Source organism: Schistocerca americana, chromosome X, assembly GCF_021461395.2.
Source record: "Schistocerca americana isolate TAMUIC-IGC-003095 chromosome X, iqSchAmer2.1, whole genome shotgun sequence".
Lineage (NCBI taxonomy): Eukaryota > Metazoa > Arthropoda > Insecta > Orthoptera > Acrididae > Schistocerca > Schistocerca americana.
Window position 1 is genome coordinate 582,599,567 of NC_060130.1, and position 21,014 is coordinate 582,620,580.

General features: G+C 41.4%; 1 protein-coding gene across 1 annotated transcript in view; it reads left to right on the forward strand.

Annotated features, from left to right (window-relative positions):
• Positions 1-3,786: 3,786 nt before the first annotated feature.
• The window catches only part of LOC124555633 (calcyphosin-like protein), a 332,295-nt gene continuing 315,067 nt past the window's right edge, over positions 3,787-21,014 (forward strand). The window contains exon 1 of the mRNA XM_047129609.1: positions 3,787-3,913. The gene's annotated coding sequence lies outside the window, so the exon portion shown is untranslated. The remainder of the gene's footprint in view (positions 3,914-21,014) is intronic.

The following is a 21,014-nucleotide window of genomic DNA, read 5'->3' on the forward strand; positions in this document are numbered from 1 at the left end:
CACCTCAACAGGTATGGGAAGGGGAGGTTGGCAAAGCTTATAGGTGACAGCATAGGTGGGGTTGGCGGGATCACTCATGGGAAAATTCCTGCAGTAGTGGGTGTTAGAGCTGCACCTTTTCTAGATTGAAGTCAGCTGATAGGTATTCCTGCTTAAGGGAAGTCTCTCTAACAAAGAAACCACTTTTGACAAAGCTTAGGTATCCGAGTAATGAGGGAATTAGTATATTTCATGAAAATATACAGGGTATTAGAGATAAAGTTAGTGAACTGCTTATAGATGTTGACTCTAAAATTATCGGTATATCTCAAAATGGCTCTGAGCACTATGGGACTTAACTACTGTGGTCATAAGTCCCCTAGAACTTAGAACTACTTAAACCTAACTAACCTTAGGACATCACACACATCCATGCCTGAGGCAGGATTCGAACCTGCGACCGTGGCAGTCGCGCGGTTCCGAACTGCGCGCCTAGAACCGCTAGACCACGGCTCGGTATATCTGAACACTTCTTAAATAAGGAGATCGTTCAGAGGCTTCCTTTACCAGGATACAGGTTGGCTGGCAGCTTTTCTAGGAGCTCTTTGCGGTGTGGGGGAGTAGCCATGTATGTGAAAAACGGCATCCCATTTGAGTCAATTGATGTTTCAAAGTACTGCACTGATAAGGTGTTTGAATGTTGTGCAGGTGTGGTTAAGTTTAGTGGAGCTAAACTTCTAACTGCTGTTATTTATAGATCCCCAGACTCCGATTTCACAACATTTTTGCTGAAGCTAGAGGAGGTTCTTGGTTCACTTTATAGGAAATACAAAAAGCTAGTTATATGTGGTGACTTCAACATTAATTGTTTAAGTGATTGTGCAAGGAAAAGGATGCTGGTAGACCTCCTTAATTCATATAATCTTATGCAAACCGTATTCTTTCCAACGAGAGTGCAAGGGAACAGTAGAACAACCATAGGCAACATTTTTGTTCATTCCTCATTACTAGAAGGGCATTCTGTCAGCAAAAAGGTGAATGGCCTTTCAGATCATGATGCACAAATTTTAACTTTAAAAGGTTTTTGTGCTGCAACACGTGTTAAATATAGTCATCAGCTGTTCAGGAAAGCTGATCCAGTTGCTGTAGAGACCTTTGTAAACCTTATAAAGGAACAAGAGTGGCAAGATGTTTATAGCGCTGATACAGTAGACGGTAAATATAATGCTTTTCTCAAGACTTTTCTCATGCTCTTTGAAAGTTGCTTTCCGTTAGAACGTTTAAAACAGGGTACTAGCACAAACAGGCAGCCTGGGTGGCTGACTATAGGGATAAGAATATCTTGTAGAACAAAGTGGCAATTATATGAAAACGTTAGAAACAGGCAAAATCTAAATGCAGCAGCCCATTACAAACAGTATTGTAAGGTGCTTAAAAATGTTATTAGGAAGGCAAAAAGTATGTGGTATGCAGATAGAATAGCTAAGTCTCAGGATAAAATTAAAACCATATGGTCAGTCGTAAAGGAAGTGGCTGGGGTGCAGAGACAGGTCGAGGATATAGAATCAGTGCGTAGTGGGAATGTCCGTGTTACTGATAAGTCGCGTGTATGTACAGTATTTAATAATCACTTTCTGAATATAGCAGGTGAACTAAATAGAAACCTAGTCCCAACAGGGAATCACATAGCGCTCTTAGAAAAAAGTGTTCCGAGACTGTTACCTGAAATGCTCCTCCATGATACTGACAAGAGGGAGATTGAGTTAATAATTAAATCACTAAAGACCAAGAACTCTCATGGATATGACGGGGTATCTAGCAGAATACTGAAGTATTGTTCCATGTATGTTAGCCCAGTACTTAGCCATATCTGTAACTTTTCCTTTAGGAGTGGTCGGTTTCCTGACCGATTAAAGTACTCGGTAGTGAAGCCACTTTATAAAATGGGAGACAGGGATAATGTTGACAATTTTAGACCTATTTCTATGCCATCGGTGCTTGCTAAAGTTATCGAGAAGGTTGTATATACAAGGTTACTGGAGCATTTAAATTCACATAATTTGCTGTCGAATGTACAGTTTGGTTTTAGAAATGGTTTAACAACTGAAAATGCTATATTCTATTTTCTCTGTGAGGTTTTGGACGGATTGAATAAAAGGTTGCGAACGCTAGGTGTTTTCTTTGATTTAACGAAGGCTTTTGACTGTGTTGACCACGAAATATTACTGCAGAAGTTGGACCATTATGGAGTAAGGGGAGTAGCTTACAATTGGTTCGCCTCTTACTTTAAGAACAGAAAACAGAAGGTAATTCTCCGCAATATTGAGAGTGGTAGTGATGTTCAGTCCCAATGGGGCACTGTTAAGTGGGGCGTTCCGCAAGGGTCGGTGCTGGGGCCACTGCTGTTTCTTATTTATATAAATGATATGCCTTCTAGTATTACAGGTGATTCAAAAATATTTCTGTTTTCTGATGACACCAGCTTGGTAGTGAAGGATCTTCTGTGTAATATTGAAACAGTATCAAATAATGTAGTTCATAAAATAAGTTCGTGGCTTGTGGAAAATAATTTGATGCTAAATCACAGCAAGACTCAGTTTTTACAGTTTCTAACTCACAATTCAACAAGAACCGATATTTTGATCAGACAGAATGGGCATATTATAAGCGAGACGGAACAGTTCAAGTTCCTAGGCGTTCGGATAGATAGCAAGCTGTTGTGGAAAGCCCACGTTCAGGATCTTGTTCAGAAACTAAATGCTGCTTTATTTACCATTAGAACAGTATCTGAAATAAGTGACAGTTCAACACGAAAAGTAGTCTACTTCGCATATTTTCATACACTAATGTCGTATGGTGTTATTTTTTGGGGTAATTCTTCTGATTCAAAAAGGGTATTTTTGGCTCAAAAACGGGCTGTTCGAGCTATATGTGATGTAAGTTCGAGAACCTCTTGTCGACCCCTATTCAATAGTCTGGGAATTCTGATATTGCCCTCACAGTATATATTTTCTTTAATGTCGTTTGTTGTTAGCAATATTAGCCTATTCCCAAGAGTTAGCAGCTTTCACTCAGTTAATACTAGGCAGAAATCAAATTTGCATGTGGAATGCATTTCCTTGACTCTTGTGCAGAAAGAAGTGCAGTATTCTGCTGCATCCATTTTCAATAAGCTACCACAAGAACTCAAAAATCTTAGCAGTAGCCCAAACTCTTTTAAGTCTAAGCTGAAGAGTTTCCTCATGGCTCACTCCTTCTATTCTGTCGAGGAGCTCCTGGAAGAGCTTGTTGACTTTCTTTATATAAACTTAAGACTTATCGCCTGAATATGTTTTGTATATTTCATTTTATCTGTTTCTACTATCGTGTTATAATTCCATGTATTGACTCGTTCCATGACCATGGAGACTTCTTCTTAATTTGGTCCCACAGAACAATAAATAAATAAATAAACAAAAGAGGGACGTGAAACTGATATCTCTCTGTGTTCTTATTTTTCTTATTATTTCTCTAAAGCGCTTTTGATATGCTGCAACCGAGGATAAAGTACAAAAAAGTTAAATACTCGAATTCCATGATTCATACCTTCTTCGATGCGCGGCAACGTTTATGTTTACAGAATATATACATTAAGTCATAGGAATAGGATTCCCCGACTTCCTTGATTGCACAGGCAAAAGCACTGGTGCGCAACTTCCGTAATTAATCAGTAATGAGGGCGGCTATTGGACAGCACGCGCGACCAATCAGAGAGGGCGGCGGTTGTTATGGTGACAGGGCGGCCGCCAGTGTCACTCGGCGCTTCGCCTTAGACGCCAACAGGTACGCTACGAGGGCGCACGTCGCTGTTAGCCGGCTTGTGTTTCAGAACGCTCCAGGCATATTTCTGTGCTCCAGGGCCATTCGCAGCTCTTTCTTTGAATTGCTTGTACGGGTAAGTGACAGTTAATTTCTGTTATAAATGTCTATGTTTAAATCGTACTGGTTCAGTATTTGTCGGCACTAAAATACGTCATACATGGAATGATGAGAAGTGTTCGACGGAGGCAGTCTGACAGTTGTTTTTGAATCTGTAGGATTCTGGAGTCTGTACTGTTGTAGCAAGGCTATTTCTCTTTTTGACCATTCTTTGGGTTAATTATTGTTTGTGACTATGAGCGCTTTCCCTGAAGTTTTTGTACAGTAGGTACTTGTTCAGTCTTGTCTGCTTTGTTACAGATTATTGCCTTTAGCCATTAATATTTTTTCTCCTATAATGCGTTTCTCAATGAGAACTGCTTTGATGTGACTGCCTTTTTTAAGGAAATTAAATGTATTTGGCTGTTGTTGAAGTAGCTCTATATTATAGACGGGGCAAAAACAAGTTTCTTCAGTTGTGTTAAATTTTGTGGCAGCACTTTCTTCTATATTAACGACTACTGAAGTGTTTCGTTATTGCAATTAACTAACGTCAAAAAATAAAAATAAGTTGCCCAGTATTGACATTATATATTCCTATTCATTTCGCTCCATCTGTAATGCATTAGAGATAATGTACGTTGCAGTTACATTGTTAAACACTACCTCAACCTTACGTTTCTTTTTTGCGCCTGACTAAAACTGTCTTTGACGGTTTAAATTTCATCTGGCATTATGAATGGAGTTATCCACGTCTAAGTTGATGCACGGGACTTTTCTGCTCTCTCTTTCCTTCCCTTCCTACGTAACCATCCTTTCATTAAAAGAAGTATTGCAACAATGCAAGTATTTCTTCGAGTATATAGCTATGTTACAGCAGTCATATTGAGAATAAGCGACAACGGTGCTCCGTTTTAAGCTCTTAATGTATTATGCTAACTGATTATACCGGAAACCACCAATGTAAGAATGTTGCATTGCCCAGAATGCACCAGTTAATATCTTTCGATATACCGTTGTACGACTGCGTTCTAAAACTGAAAACGATTGTTAACCGAGGGTATTAATTCGCAGTGTCGATATTATTGTTGTTGCACAACCTATGGAAGTCGGAAGAACACGGCGATTCATTTCTAGAAGCGTGCAGTTAAAGCAAGAAGAGTTCTGTATTAAATTAGAGTTCTTCAGTTTCTCCTTCGTTATTTTCTCACAAAGAAAGAAAGAACTATGGTTCTTTGTGAGCAAACGACGTTCGTGCAAGGTCCTCCTGAAAGTATAATTTTTGCTCCTAAAGGGAAATTCTACGAAAGGGAATAAATTCTCACGGGCTGAAAGCATTGTTTACGCAGCGTTGTATTATTTGACTAAATGACTCTAGAACCAGTCGTAGATACCCCTATAATTGATAATGTATATGTCTGCTTATTTGATTCATTTAGGACTCTTAGTCAAATAAGAGAACATTTCACTGGCACCTTTTTTTTTCCTTGTGGTTGTTTCGTTTTTTGCCGCTTATTGTTACGTGTAGCCAACGAGACCACGCCACTGGTATGTTCTGGAATGGGGCCACATTCTGTGTTGTGGACTCCCCTGAAAAGACTATCTACATATTAAATCACCTTTTTCTCTTATACTGTTATAGTATAACGTTGACTGGATGCTGTAAGATAAATAAGACGGTTTAAGTACGTACTGCGCTTCGTTTGCTCCTAGAGACATTGACTTCTTTATTATTTGTGCAAGGATGGCAATTGTGATTGATTTATGCTTTTCCATTTTACACACAGGGTGAGGTACCTATCGCTTTTACCTCAGATGTCTTTTGATGCCAGTGAGATACTGAAAATCTACTTTCACTTTAAAGAATAGTCACAGGGTAGCCTATTCGTAAAGAGACCCCAGCGTGTTTTCTCAACATTATTAACCACCGATACTTAGACTTCGACACCTCATTTTTCAAATGAAATTATACTATTGTTTGGTTGCTCAACGTTAATGCTCATTGAGACAAATTCGAACATAGTACTATTTTGAACATATGACAGTGAATTACAGAATATATATGCAGTTAAAATTTGCATTTTCCTCAGTTTTTGTGCTTTTCCTACATTGCATTCTACACAGAAGCTTTACAATACTAACAGTTGTCACTTCTACCAGCCTTTAGAAACTTGACGTATCAGTTAAAATTATTAGTTTACGCACAATGTACGACTTGTCTGCTGTCTCTGTGTTTACTATTATGGCTAATGTATTGTTTGGCTTGAATTATTGTTAAGTATATTCTCTTTAATTGCTTCATATTCTACTATTGTGTAATTGCCTTCTTCTGCAACGATGCAAAAAATATAACCTTAAATTAAACGAAAATACTATCTACGTTTAACGTATGCTTTGCCTTGCCGCGAAAACAGCACCTTTGTACACATCGCATTTAGTGACGGTACCATCTCAAATAACTTGTGACGCTTTCGTGTGTTGATGAACGTTGCTGTTCTTCATGATATAGTACCGATGTGCTAATTATCACAAGAAAAGAAGTATGTTAGCTCTCCCTAGAGACGAATACCGGGCTAGGTCCTTAGAAAAGGACACGTCTCTTCGAATTTTTGTTGCGTCTCCAATGACCTCATCGTCAACGGGCTGTTAAATCCTAATCTTCCTGCTTTCCTTCATTTCACGGAAGTTCAAATCACTCAGAGTAACAATAACTATGGAGCGACCGGTGTTCGCAGCAGCAGGGTGAACGTCGATAATGCGATTTATGTATACCAGGTTGTGAAGAATTGCTTCTGTCACGTATAATTTCATAAAAATATCAGTGAAATTTTACTGACTGGATAATGAAAATTTATACAGGTGAAAGTAGTGTAGATTATTGATAGCCTCGATAAAGCGTTAGATCTCTAATAAAAAGTGTAAAATTACCTCAGTTTAAAAGTATTCGACGTAAAACTAATTGAAAAACTTGATTTAGGTTACCAGAATAAAGAAGAATGGAAGGAATTCAAAATTTATTCTGTTGCTATGAGCTACCAAGAAACACAGAGATCTTCACTATTACAAATCATTCAGTACGATAATCGGTGAACATAAATGGAAAATTCACTGTTTGTGAATTTCACTTTCATTTCAACTAGCTGTTAAAAAAAGAAACTGTAGTATTTTATGTAACTGTATCCAGTATATGAATAGTAACACTTAGCCATTTTGCGAAAGAAAATGCAAAGGAGTGAGGACGATCGAAAGAAAGTATTGTCTGAGTGATAAAATTATTCTAAATCATATGACCGTTCGGAAGTTTTGAGTATGTTCATTGTACTGCAAGACGGATTTTCAGGTCTAGTGACACAATTAATTACGTTCTTTTAGAAACACAGCTTTCCCATCCCCATGCGGGATTTTTTCCGGAGGAAAGATAAGGTCTTGGCAGTATGGAAATTATGTTGCGTCGATCGATACGAGTGTTTATTTGCCTTGGAATTTTCATTCTGTGATCCAAGTACTGCAGGGTGGTTATCTCGAACGGCCTATCTCCCGCGCATGCGAGGGGAGATAGCAGCGCCAACGTAGCTACTTCTGTTCATTGTGTTCTCTTTGCTAGTTGGGAAATAATTTGGCAGTATGCATTACTACAGTCATGTTTTGCATTAGATTTAGACTCAAAGTTCCACATGGACCTCCTCGTGGGAAAAGAAACTGACAACCACACTTGTAGACACATCCATAATCCCCATATCTCCCTATAAAATCGACGCCGGTAACTGATATGTTAGTTCTTTCAAAAGATTTCGGAACATTTATGCGCCGCATCTTATCTCAGTTAAGCAACGCTCATTATTAATGATGGGAGGTTAAAATCATATAACAGAAATATAATAAATGAATTCACCAATGCCATTCTTACATATGATTCCTTAGCTGAGCAAGAAATTTGTGTTACTTATCGAACGAAACGCACAACCTGTCTCTTGCCCTGTGAAACGAAAGCCCAGATGATGATGGCAAAGACTGGCTTACGATTTCATTGTGGCAAGTATTTATCTTCTGTGTACAGAATCTCGAAGTATCCTGTTCGGTATAGTTTTCTCATGGTTATTACTATTAAATAAATACCTCTTGATGGACAGTTGCACAATGCTTTAGGTATTATCTATTGTCTGCAATTTACTTTAAAAGAATGTTCCTCTTAAACTCATCATTGCCGGTTGAATTTCGCTACCACAATGTATTCCCTAGTATATCACGTTCCCCTGGAATTTGTATGTTATAAACAGTGGTGGCGGCTCTGTAAGAGCACAGGAACCCGTGAACACTCTAACTTTCGACACGTTGCGGATTTTTTTTTTTTTTTATGTTGCTAAACGTAACACAGATGCTGCAATCTGAAAGATATGGCACTTAAATATACCGCGCTACTGCTCCTCTAGACTCCGTGAAACTTGGCATCAGGGTCGCTAGCACACCTCCAGTTGTGCACGTTTTAAGGAGCTTTTGCACATGCACAACTGGCGTGACGTAATTGCCTTACGGGCAAAATACGAGGGTAAGTCAATTATTATCCACAAAGTAGTTATAAAATTTTATTCTAATCGAATAGGAAACTTACAAGAACATCATTTTTCGACACAGTCTCCTTGCGTTTCAACGTATTTGGTACGTTGTTGTACAAGCTTCCTGATGCCCTCATAAAAGAAGGGTCTCTGTTGAGCTGTGAGCCAGGAATACACCGCTTCTTTCCCTGCTTCGTCCGAGGCAAATCTACGGCCCCTTAATGCCTGTTTGAGTGGACCAAACAAGTGATAGTCAGAAGAGGCAAGATTGGGAGAATGTGGAGGATGATTCAGTACTTCAGATTTGAGTTTCTGGAGCGTTTCAGCAGTGTGGGCAGAAGTGTGCGGACGGGGACTGTCATGCAACAACACAACACCTTTTGAAAGCAATCCTCCGCGTTTGCTTCGAATTGCAGGCTTTTAGCCTGGCAGTAAGCATCTCACTGTAACGTACGCTGTTTGTTGTTGTGCCCCTTTCCCCATAATGTTCCAGTACTGGACCTTGTGGGTCCAAAATAAATAAATAAATAAATAAATAAAAATAAAAAAAATTAAAAAAAACAGTAAGCATCAGTTTCCTGCGGACAGTTGGGTCTTGAACTTTTTCTTGCACGGCGATATGGATATTTCCATTTCATACTCTGCCGTTTACTTTCCGGCTCGTAATGATGGATCCATGTTTCGTCACCAGTAATGATCCTGTCTAAAAAGTTGTCCCCTTTGTTACCACAGCGATCCAAATGTTTGTTACAGATGTCCAAACACTTTTTTTTATGCAACCGTGTGGGTTGTTTTGGGATCCATCTTGCTCAAACTTTATGAAACCCAAGTCTGTTGTGGATGATTTCGTAGGCAGAACCGTGACGAATTTGCAGACGATGTGTCACTTCGTCAATAGTTAATCGTCTGTCTAAGAGAATCATTTCACGTGAACGCTCAATGGTTTTTTCATTTGTGGCGGTAAACGGTCGTCCATTTCGTTCATCGTGCGTAACACTTGTGTGACCATTTCGGAATTTTTCAATCCATTCGTAGACACTCCGTTGTGGCAAAACACTGGTCCCGTACTGTACCGAAAGTCTTCGATGAATTTATGCCCCTGATACGCCTTCCGACAGCGGAGCAGCCATGATTAACAGCACGGTAGCGATAACGAAACTAACCTAGAAAATTGCAAAGATATAACAACAAATAAACAAAGCATGCATCATCAACGTAAAACGACAGTACTACCAAAATAAACAAAAATGTAACTAAATTGCGGATAATAATTGACTTACCCTCGTACATACGGATTTGATGAACAACGTGCATGGGTCCCGACGTGCACAGCTAGCTCTTGCTACTCAACTAGAAGGTTACGTCAGTGCCACCAAGTGGTAGCATACTGTGGCAGACTTTTATCCCCGTTCGCTCGGATATAAACCCTGCTAGGTGATAGCACGCTGCTCAGATACGCTAATTCACACACTATATATTAAAATTAGATCGGACTTAAGTATATGTTTAAGTTGTACTGATAGTAAACCTACTTTGCGGGTATCTGAATCAGTTATAGAATATTAAATTATGAATTTTATTGTGCAGCAATCTATTTGAGGCGCTGAGAATCATAAGGTCCCAAAGCACATCACCGTCGACTGTGAGACTGTAGCATTCATTCATGCTTCTGAAATGTGTTGATCTTATGGTGAGTCAGGTTTATCTGTACTGTAGGCCCACATTATATATTTATGAAAATTCACGAAAATCTGTATAACTAGTTTCTCTGATATTCACTTAAATGTTGGATCGACGGCAGTGTGCTTTAGGACCTTTATGGATCTCAGCACCTCATTTCTATTCTAGTCAAGTGACGATGTTGATAGACATTACTACTTGAGTTAAATCATTTCCACAAACCGCACTTCATGTTTGGAGTTGGTTATTTACTGTGCGAGAATCGGCTTTCGTGTGCAGTGTGAAGTTGAACTATATTGAATCTATTTTAAATGCCAACAGAAAAGTAAAGCTGTGAGGTAGGGTCGTGAGTTGTGCTTGGGTTGCTCAGTTGGTAGAGCACTTCCTCACGAAAGGCAAAGGTCCCGAGTTCGAGTCTCGGTCCAACACACAGCTTTAATCTGCCAGGAAGTTTCATATCAGTGCACAATCCGTTACAGAGTGAAAATCTCATTCAGGGAACAAAGAAGTAAATTACCAGGAAAAGTTAGCCGCAAAGGAACTAGGGCCTCCGAGAACAGATCCTTTGATTGACAGAGTGACGAAATCAAATACTCGTGACTACAAGCGAACATTTAACAAGGAGGTGTACAGTTAGCACAAGCTGTTATGTGGATTCAGCGTAAGAATATCTGATTTTCAGTCCGAAAATAAATTCGACAGTTGAAACATCTGTTAGGGATTTTGTACATTTGTCCAAAAAATAGGAAAGCACAAAAACTCACAGTTCCACAAAAATGTGAAATGGAGGGTTGCGAAAGCTTACACATTATTTCGTTATTGCCCTAACCTGTACTTAATTATGGATAAAACAACAAAAGTCTACAAAAACGATTCTTTCTTTTGCCAGCTAAGTTATGCGTATTATTATTATTATTATTATTATTATTATTATTACTGTTGTTATCACACCCCCCCACCCCCACCCACCCCATGAACCATAGACCTTGCCGTTGGTGGGGAGGCTTGCGTGCCTCAGCGATACAGATAGCCGAACCGTAGGTGCAACCACAATGGAGGGGTATCTGTTGAGAGGCCAGACAAACGTATGGTTCCTGAAGAGGGGCAGCAGCCTTTTCAGTAGTTGCAGGGGCAACAGCCTGGATGATTGACTGATCTGGCCTTGTAACACTAACCAAAACGGCCTTGCCGTGTTGGTACTGCGAACGGCTGAAAGCAAGGGGAAACTACGGCCGTAATTTTTCCCGAGGGCGTGCAGCTTTAGTGTATGGATAAATGATGATGGCGTCCTCTTGGGTAAAATATTCCGGAGGTAAAGTAGTCCCCCATTCGGATCTTCGGGCGGGTACTACTCAAGAGTTCGTCGTTATCAGGAGTAAGAAAACTGGCGTTCTACGGATCGGAGCGTGGAATGTCAGATCCCTTAATCGGGCAGGTAGATTAGAAAATTTAAAAAGGGAAATGGATAGGTTAAAGTTAGATATAGTGGGAATTAGCGAAGTTCGGTGGCAGGAGGAACAAGACTTTTGGTCAGGTGAATACAGGATTATAAAAACATGGACGATAAATAGTTTGGACAAGAAGAGAATAGAAGCTTTCGAAATGTGGTGCTACAGAAGAATACTGAAGATTAGATGGTTAGATCACACAACTAATGTGGAGGTATTGAATAGGATTGGGGAGAAGAGGAGTTTGTGGCACAACTTGACTAGAAGAAGGGATCGGTTGGTAGGATACGTTCTGAGGCATCAAGGGATCACCAATTTAGTATTAGAGGGCAGCGTGGATGGTAAAAATCGTAGAGGGAGACCAAGAGGTGAATACACTAAGCAGATACAGAAGGATGTAGACTGCAGTACGTACTGGGAGATGAAGAAGCTTGCACAGGATAGAGTAGCATGGAGAGGTGCATCAAACCAGTCTCAGAACTGAAGACGACAACAACAACAACTGTCGTTATTATTATTGGCAGTGCCCGTAGTTGTATAAATTTGTTCATAAGCATAATTGTTATACAGCAGATGCTATTAATTTCACACACTCAAATTTATGTGAATTTAAAAATTTCTGAACACCCAGGATGTATACTCAGGAGCCGCCACTGGTTGTAAACAACTTTTTCGTTATAGTATCACATGAATATGCCTAAGGGTAATTAGTCTACGTTCTGAGTGCTAAATCGTGCTTCATATTTTGTGGTATTGGTGCTAAATTAGATGTTCTTAATGGCGTTATACCATGTAATAGTCCCATGTTAATGTTAACTATAGCCCAGAGCAAGTCTTCACATCACGTATTTTGTGGATTCCCTTCTCCATGGCAGCCAGCAGAGCCCACAACGTGCATTACTCCAGAAACACATAATTAATCGTGAATACGAGAGATAGAGAGGGGGGGGGGGAGGAGTGGAGGACGGGGGGATGGGAGGCAGAGGTGAAAGGAGAGGAAATAATAACAAATAATTTTGCGTGAATTTGTATCCTAATATAGTGGATGAGCTCAAAAATACGTTACATATTAGAATCCAGAATTTTTTAAAAATTCGTTTGTGCGAAGATAATACGAAATTAAAGGAAACCTGGACAGAAGTTTGCGAGTTTATTTGTGTTAACAACTCCACTTAAGAGGACGATTTCTTTTCTGTCATGAAAATTTTTAGATCCTGTTTCTGTTGAGTCCGTCCCGATAGCTGAGTGGTCAGCGCGGCGGAATTTCACGCCAAGGGGCCCGGGTTCGATTCCCGGCTGGGTCGGAGATTTTCTCTGCTCAGGGACTGGGTGTTGTGTTCTCCTCATTCTCATTTCATGATCATCAATGGAAGGCAACGGGAAACAACCACTGGAATCACTTCCCTAGACGCTCATGCGGTGGACCTCTCTGACGAGGCTTCATCCATGACACGACCTGCCGTAAGGCAGAACACAAAGTTAGTGTGTGTTGAATCCATCATGGACGCAAAAGAACTCTACATACACTGGTACAGTTAAGATGACTTCAAACATGATGTAATCCGTCAGTTTGATAGTGCCACTTTAAAAAAAAGTTCTGAAGCAGACCTGAGGACGTTCATAACAATTGAGATACTTTGTAACTGGCAGTTGAGAATGTCTCAAAAGTTAATGGAAGCAAATCACAGTGAAATTTTATGAACTGGACGACAAATGCCATATGTACTCTACGTAAAAATAACACATACTAATAAATAAAATAAAAAATGCGTGTTCGTCAGCGAGAAGAGTGGCTAAGAACTATATCATAGTGCCTGTTGGGGCCAGGCTCTTTGTTTGCATGAAATAATTCAAAAGATGCCCGGGAAATGATAAGTGCGGTGGCAGGACAGAACGCCGAGTTTATTTCCGGCTCCCCGGCGTGCGCGCCACACCACTCGGTTCGGCCGAATGCCAGGAAGCTGCAGTCAGGGGAAAATCTTCGCACTGGAGCTTGGCGGTTCGATAATGCCTTGGCATCAAGCCCGGTCGTTGTCTAGGGAGGTCACTTTTCGCGGAGAGCCACTGTTGTAGATATTCTATGAATGTTTATGCTTAACAGTAAAACTATCTGTGCTATCCGTTTTCCTTGAAACACACCCTCCGTGATATTCACTGTGCAGCATCGCCAATAAACTTCTGCTTCATTTTAGTGGAACCCTACAGTCATGTCGATTCTACTCGTAGTTTTGTCATACGGAACAAGGAGATAACATTTAAAAGCTGAGGTAATTGACGAAAAATATGAAAATAACTAGCTCCACCCCGCGATCTTATCCGCAGTTAAACAATTATTTGTAAGAAAAATGACAGGATATGTATTTATTCCAGTCTTCCATTAGTTCATCTCCTACTTCCCCCTCTCTCTGTCGATCTTTTCTTGCCCTCTCTCCCTGTCCATCTCCTCCCACCCCCCCTATTCACTGTCGACCTCCTCCTCCTCTCACTGTTCATCTCCTCTCTCTCTCTCTCTCTATGTTATCACTCCACCTCCAGTAGGGAGTTTGTTCTTCTTACCCCGCGAAGTATTTCTTTCCAGATCTTAACTAATACGTCTACCAGATTGGACTGAAATCGTTCCAGGGGCTTAGAATCAGCTATTTACCCGTAGCTTTGCCCGCGCACACACATGTCAAATACATTTCACATAAGTTTAACATATTATGACGTCGTATCGTCTGTACTATGTGTCGCACAATGGTACAACTTTTCAGGTACATCCAGTGATACATTTGGCTACTATCTGCGAAATGTGTTTTGAATAGAGCTAGCAGTAAAGAAGCAATAAATTTAAACGTCGTTTATGTTGCCGCAGTTTTTCAGGTGTCTCAGTGATTGTGACATCATATCTCTTGAACTATGTGTCGTGTAGTGACATATTTTTGTAGGTACATTCAGCCACGTATGCGGATACTGTCAGCGAAATGTATAGCAAATATAGTTAGTAGCAAAGAAGTAATAAATTTAAAAGGCATACATGCTGCGACAGTTTTTATCAGCTCTGTGTTTATGACGTCATATCTCCTGAGCTATGAATCGTACAATGATATAATTTCGCTGGTACATACAGTGATATACACTGATAAGCCAGAACATTATGACCACTGCCACCGCGACGGTGGACGCCGCCTGGTAGCGTTGCGGGCACGTGACGCGGTAACAAATGGTTCAAATGGCTCTGAGCACTATGGGACTCAACATCTGAGGTCATCAGTCCCCTAGATCTTAGAACTACTTAAACCTAACTAACCTAAGGACAACACACACATCCATGCCCGAGGCAGGATTCGAACCTGCGACCGTAGCGGTCGCACCGTTCCAGACTGAAGCGCCTAGAACCGCTCGGCCACTCCGACCGGCGACGCTGTAACGAAATTATGTAAGCGGAGCCGACACGGACGGGTGATCACCCTACCGAAGATATGAGCTGCAAATGTGGAAAACCGTTGAGATAAGCGACTTTGACAAAGGGAAGTTTATTATTATGCAGAGCCTATAAACGAGTATCTCGAAAACGGCGAAGCTAATCGTATGTTTACGTGCTATTGTCGTGAGCATCTAAGGAAAGAGGTAGGACAGTGAAACTACCACTAGGCGCCAAACTGTTGGACGTCCACGGTTCCTCACAGAACGTGGTGTTCGGAGGCTTGTCTACTCTTTAAAGTAAGATAGGTGGTGATCTGTGGCATCAATGCCGAAAGAACACAATACTGGTGCACGCACAAGTGTTCTGGGGCACACCATTGTAGAACACAGAGCTCTGCAACAGACCACCCCTACTTCTTCACTTGTTGACCCAACGACATCAAATGGCTCTGAGCACTATGGGACTCAACTGCTGAGGTCATTAGTCCCCTAGAACTTAGAACTAGTTAAACCTAACTAACCTAAGGACATCACAAACATCCATGCCCGAGGCAGGATTCGAACCTGCGACCGTAGCGGTCTTGCGGTTCCAGACTGCAGCGCCTTTAACCGCACGGCCACTTCGCCAACGACATCGTCAATTACAATTACAATGGGCACGGGACCATCGGCATTCGATCGTCGATCAAAGGAAACATGTCGGCTCTTCGGGTGAGTCACATTTTTGCTACAATAGATCGATGGTCGTCTCCACAAACGCCGTCATCGAGGTGAACGGCAGCTCGACATGTGCAGCGCGCCTCGGACGCAAGCTGGTGGTAGCTGTATTATGCTATGGTAGGCAAACGACATGCATCCCTTCAGGCTTGATGTCTGCCCCGACGGCGATGTCATCTTTGAGCTGTATAATTGTCCATGTGTCGGAGCCAGAAGCGTGCTACAGCGGTTTGAGGAGCATTGTAGTGAACTCACGTTGATGTCTCGGTGACCAAATTCGCCTGATGTATATCCCACGAAACCTATATGGGGTCATTATCTGGCGCCGTCATCGCAAATCAGCGGCCCGTTATTTACGCGAATTGCATGACCTATGCGTAGACATCTAATGCCACAAACCTACCAACAAACTGTCGGATCCCTGATACATAGAAACAGTGATGTATTTCGATCCAAAGTTGGACAAACAAGCTATTAAGCAGGTGGTCATAATGTCTCGGCTCATCGGTGTAAGTGAATACTGTCTGCAAAATACATTGCGAATACAGTTAGAAGTATAGAAGTGCGGCGGTTTTACTGCATGAACAGCAAACAAGTTGTTAACGGTAAACTTATTTTTCTTTCATAATTTTGCATGATTTGTGAGCGAGAAAAGTTTCATAAAAGTGTAAAGTCCGTTGCAAGTCACTAAGTGCTCTCATTCTCAAACACTGGATAAATAAAGTCTGGGCATTCGCGCGTCGTGAGCTACGCTTATTTACACCCCCACCCCGATCCCTTTGATAGGTAGCGTACATATTAATTCAGGGTATAAGGTATCTCCATTCCAAATTTCATCTAAATCCGTCGAGTGGCTTAAGGTTGAAGGAGTAACAAATATACCATTTCATACACATACATACACACAAACACACACATAAACTTACAAACTTTCGAATTTATAAAATAGAGGGCTATTCTTTTATTCAGGTCCGATCTGTCGCGAAATGGAAACCAAGGTGAAAATCAAAAATGTTTCATTTGCAACAGTTAGCTACACCTTCCAGCCACTTTTCTGCATAGTCGCCGCTCCGACGGCATTAGTCGTATCGTTGTACCAATTTCCCAATAACCTCGTCATAGAAGGCAGCCGCCTGTCCTTTCCGCTAATTCTCTGCGCTGCTCTGCAGCTTATTGTGTGTGTCAAAATGTCATAGCCTGCGGTTCATGTCAGGAGAGACGAAACTCAGAGGGAACCAAATTCGGGCTGCAGGGTGGGCGATCAAACACTTCCCATCGAAATCTCTGCAGGAGCGTCTTCATTGGCCTTACAGAGTGAGGCCGAGAAATGCCATGAAGCAAGACATGACAAATGCCTTATGTGGAATGCATAAAATCAGGCATAATCTCATACTTTGCGGGAGACATTATTTTCTAGGCATCTTTAAATGCTCACTGTGATGTCAAAACCGAAAAGAGCGACGTGAAGCGATCGACGAGCATACTAGAGACCGTGACCAACACATCTGTGCAAAGCTTCATCGGAGTTTCACCGTGGTTTCCATCTCGCGGCCCATAGGATCTTAATAAACAAGTTGCCCTCGTATGTAATACTAGGAAACGTATTACCGTGTGCCCTGGCAGGTAAACTATTCCATTATTTTGCTCAGTTTTTGGATGAGTTGAGCTGACCGTCATCGTCTAGTGTGTGAACCATGATTTTAGACGTGCTCACTACCTGGACTGTGAAGTTGAGGAGTCCAGACAGTGATCACATCTAAGATTACAGCATATACTCAAAACTTTAAAATGCTTTTATTAGCTCATTGTTACAGTTATTGTTATATTTACAGTCTGTATTAAGGAAACTGAGTTAGGTAAGAAGATTGCAGATTTACTTATAACAGCAATACATAAATAAATACTCGTAGCACTCGGCGAAGACAGTTAGTCCATTTTTCAAAGTATATCGCTGAAAAATCGCATCGTCCACTGAGCTGGACGTACTTACGCTACAGGTTACTACAATTGCAACAAATGGAAAGATAAAAAATAACGACATTTTACTTATTGTGCGCTCATATGGAAGTAAGGTATATACATGATTAAAGTTGCAGGTGATTTGGAGGCATACAGAGTGAGAAATTTAGTACCCAGGAGAGCTGTCAGCTCTGGCAGCAACAATGGCAAAGTTAAGTTGGGTATCGAGTCGAACTGAGCTTGGATGACAGATACAGATACGTCATTACATGCTCCTCTACCTCGATACCGGAGTTTATCAGTCATATTGGCTGGCGACTGTTGACGTTTCAGTGTGCAAGATCCCCTGCTGAAGTATCTCAATCTAGCTAGCGAGTCCGTGGAAGATGGCATAAGAGGCGTACAGTATGACTGACCTGCTTTTCCTTCCTAGATTTGCAGAGATTACGAGAATCCGACCTTCAATTATCTTACTGAGTCTTCACCTATTCGCCTTCGAAGCCCTCGTGATTAACGTCCCTCGCATAAGCTGTAGCAGCGCCATCGAACTCTCTAGAAAGAGGAGTTCTACAGCCTGCAATTTTAAGTGACGATGCGGGTAGTTACATTACTTGAAATACACCTATGGATGACATTATGACGTTTTTATTTGCAGAAAAGCCTTGAACTGATAGTAATGAAACAATATATAATTTATTAACTCAAAAACTAGCACTTGTCGAGAGCGTGATCTTACAAGATTTGCTCGGAAGACGACTTGCGAGTATGGCGCGCAGTCGAGATCTCGTACTTAACCATGTTATTTTAAACTGCGGGCAACCGCATCCAAATTTCCACATTTTGAATGAAATGATCCGCACTGGCTGTAGAATACTTTTTATTAAGAGTGACGACTGCTTGTGGCACGATCACTTGAGGATGCGTTTTCAATTGACCCGAAACTGGTCGTCACTTTTAATAAAAACTATTCTACAGTCAGTGCGCATCATTTCATTCAAAATCTGGTACTTAACAATCGTGAAACATCGTAGCTGTTCGTACAATTTCGTTAACTTAAAAATTAATTTGTTTATTCAAATGACTAATTTCTTGCTTAGTAATATTGGTGTAAGAAAGTACTTATGAGCGGTAGGCTTCTCCTAATACCTATAGTAGAAAAAATGGCTTTTATTAGTAAATATTTACTAAAAAAATCACTTTTTTCGCTCCAGAATGGCTAGGGTTTCCCTACGTAAAGTGCTCTGATATACCTGTCTTTCTTACGGCCAGCAACTGCCCCTCACCCCACCATCTACTGGAAGCGCCATATGGTCCTGCGGTTATTCAGCAAGCGTGAGAACTGAAATCGTACGCCCTGCAATTGCGTTCTGCAGTACTACTTGGCTTCACTGAATGTTACTGCTATATGCAGACACGACATAAATGCAATTTTGGAAAATAAGATGTAGTCCAAAAATGAGGGATACCTTACAAGTGCCTCGGTAAACCATGACCAGATGTTTACAATGGGTGAGAGATCTGCAGAACATGATGGCCAAGGCAACAGGTCAGAATGCCACAGGCACCCTACGGTCTTGTATTAGCTTCATGGAGAAAACTGCCATGGAGACCTCCTGGATATGGTACTCTTATGGGACTTAGCACTTCAGAAAGATAACGCCTGCTATTCAAGTTACCGGCAATACGAACCAGAATCGTGCGCTATCAATACCACGCCGCACCAATCCACGTCTAGAAGTTGGCAGCAATCCATGTGACTGCACCGCCAATCTGCAGCCGGTTCCGAGACAAACCCTCCTGTGCCCAGGTGGCTAGCGCCGCCACGGAGACGACTCAAAGAACGCCGCACCGACCTCTTCAGTCTAGTCTGTCAGTTCAGCTCTGTCGGTCTAGTCTAAGCGTTGTCTCTCAGCCTCTGTTGCTAATGTGGATATCAGACTCGTCCTAGCTCAAGGACTTGTATTATATATTGATCTGGACTTGCATTGGGAAACCAAGTGTGCATTTTATTATTTTGCTCCCTATATTAGAATCCACCAGCGGGGTGGCCAAATAGTTTGTGCACTCAATGGCAATCCATACCATCACGCCATGTGCTGGGCTTTAAGACGATGACGAATGCTGTCTGGCAACGTTTGTTATCCTTAGAGTCTGCACACATGGATCGTGATGTACGCAGAACTAGGACTATAGTGCCCAGCGTAGTTGTTGGCGCTTCACTGACAACACTGTCCACTCCAGTCGACATCGCGCTGTCTGTGTAGAGACTGGTTTTTCTGCAAAACAGCTAATTTCCTGGCTTAAAGTAAATGTTGTAGCTGAAAAATGCTGCATGGAAGAGCAAACAGTATTTCTATCCTATCGGACATTAATCGGGTGGGGCCGTTGAGATCTTGCATATCGTCGGTTACAGTTCTCCTACCGAGCGAGGTGGCGCAGTGGTTAGACACTGGACTCGCATTCGGGAGGACGACGGTTCAATCCCGCGTCCGGCCATCCTGATTTAGGTTTTCCGTGATTTCCCTAAATCGCTCCAGGAAAATGCCGGGATGGTTCCTTTCAAAGGGCACGGCCGACTTCCTTCCCCGTCCTTCCCTAATCCGATGTGACCAATGACCTCGCTGTCTGGTCTCCTTCCCCAAATAACCCAACCCCAACAGTTCTCCTCATCCTATTGTTTCCATTTTCGCTTCACAGTCGTGTGATCCTGACCAATGAGAGTAACAATATCGCAGAACAATAAAATACAATCTCTAGTGAGCATTATCCAGCCATCGTAGAATTCTGACACGAACTGATAAACGCTTCTCCTTCTTACACGAGACATAACACAATCTTGTGACAAGGAACTGCTTTCAAGTGCCATTTCTAAATTAGAAGTCCGCTGCATAATCTTTTGTTGTAGGTGGGAATAACGTCATCTACATTCCGTATACTTGGTACCATAGTGCTGAAATGTCAATCATTTGCATATACAAGTAAGTAGTGCACTTCATGCTGCCTTAATGGTCCTGCAATTTTAAAGACTTGCAGTAGAAATTTCTGTATGTAAATAAGGCTCAAGGTGGATCGTGGTGCGTGTATGTTGTCGATGCAGTGACTCGGTCAGCTAATCTGCTGCTACATGAACTTTCCCCCAAGTACAGCTTCTGAGGCATACACGTAGTCCTATATTTTTGTGTCTCAGAGATCAGCATTAATATTTTTGTCACACTTAGTAATACAGAACTTACCGTTTGAGAGTGGCCTGACGCCGAAACCAATAATGGAAAAATAATAAAAAGTATCACTGCTACAATGGAATCACGATTTTGTCTATAAGATTTTAATATCAGAACGTTCATCCTCTGTGAAAATGGGTAAACATCCAGGATGC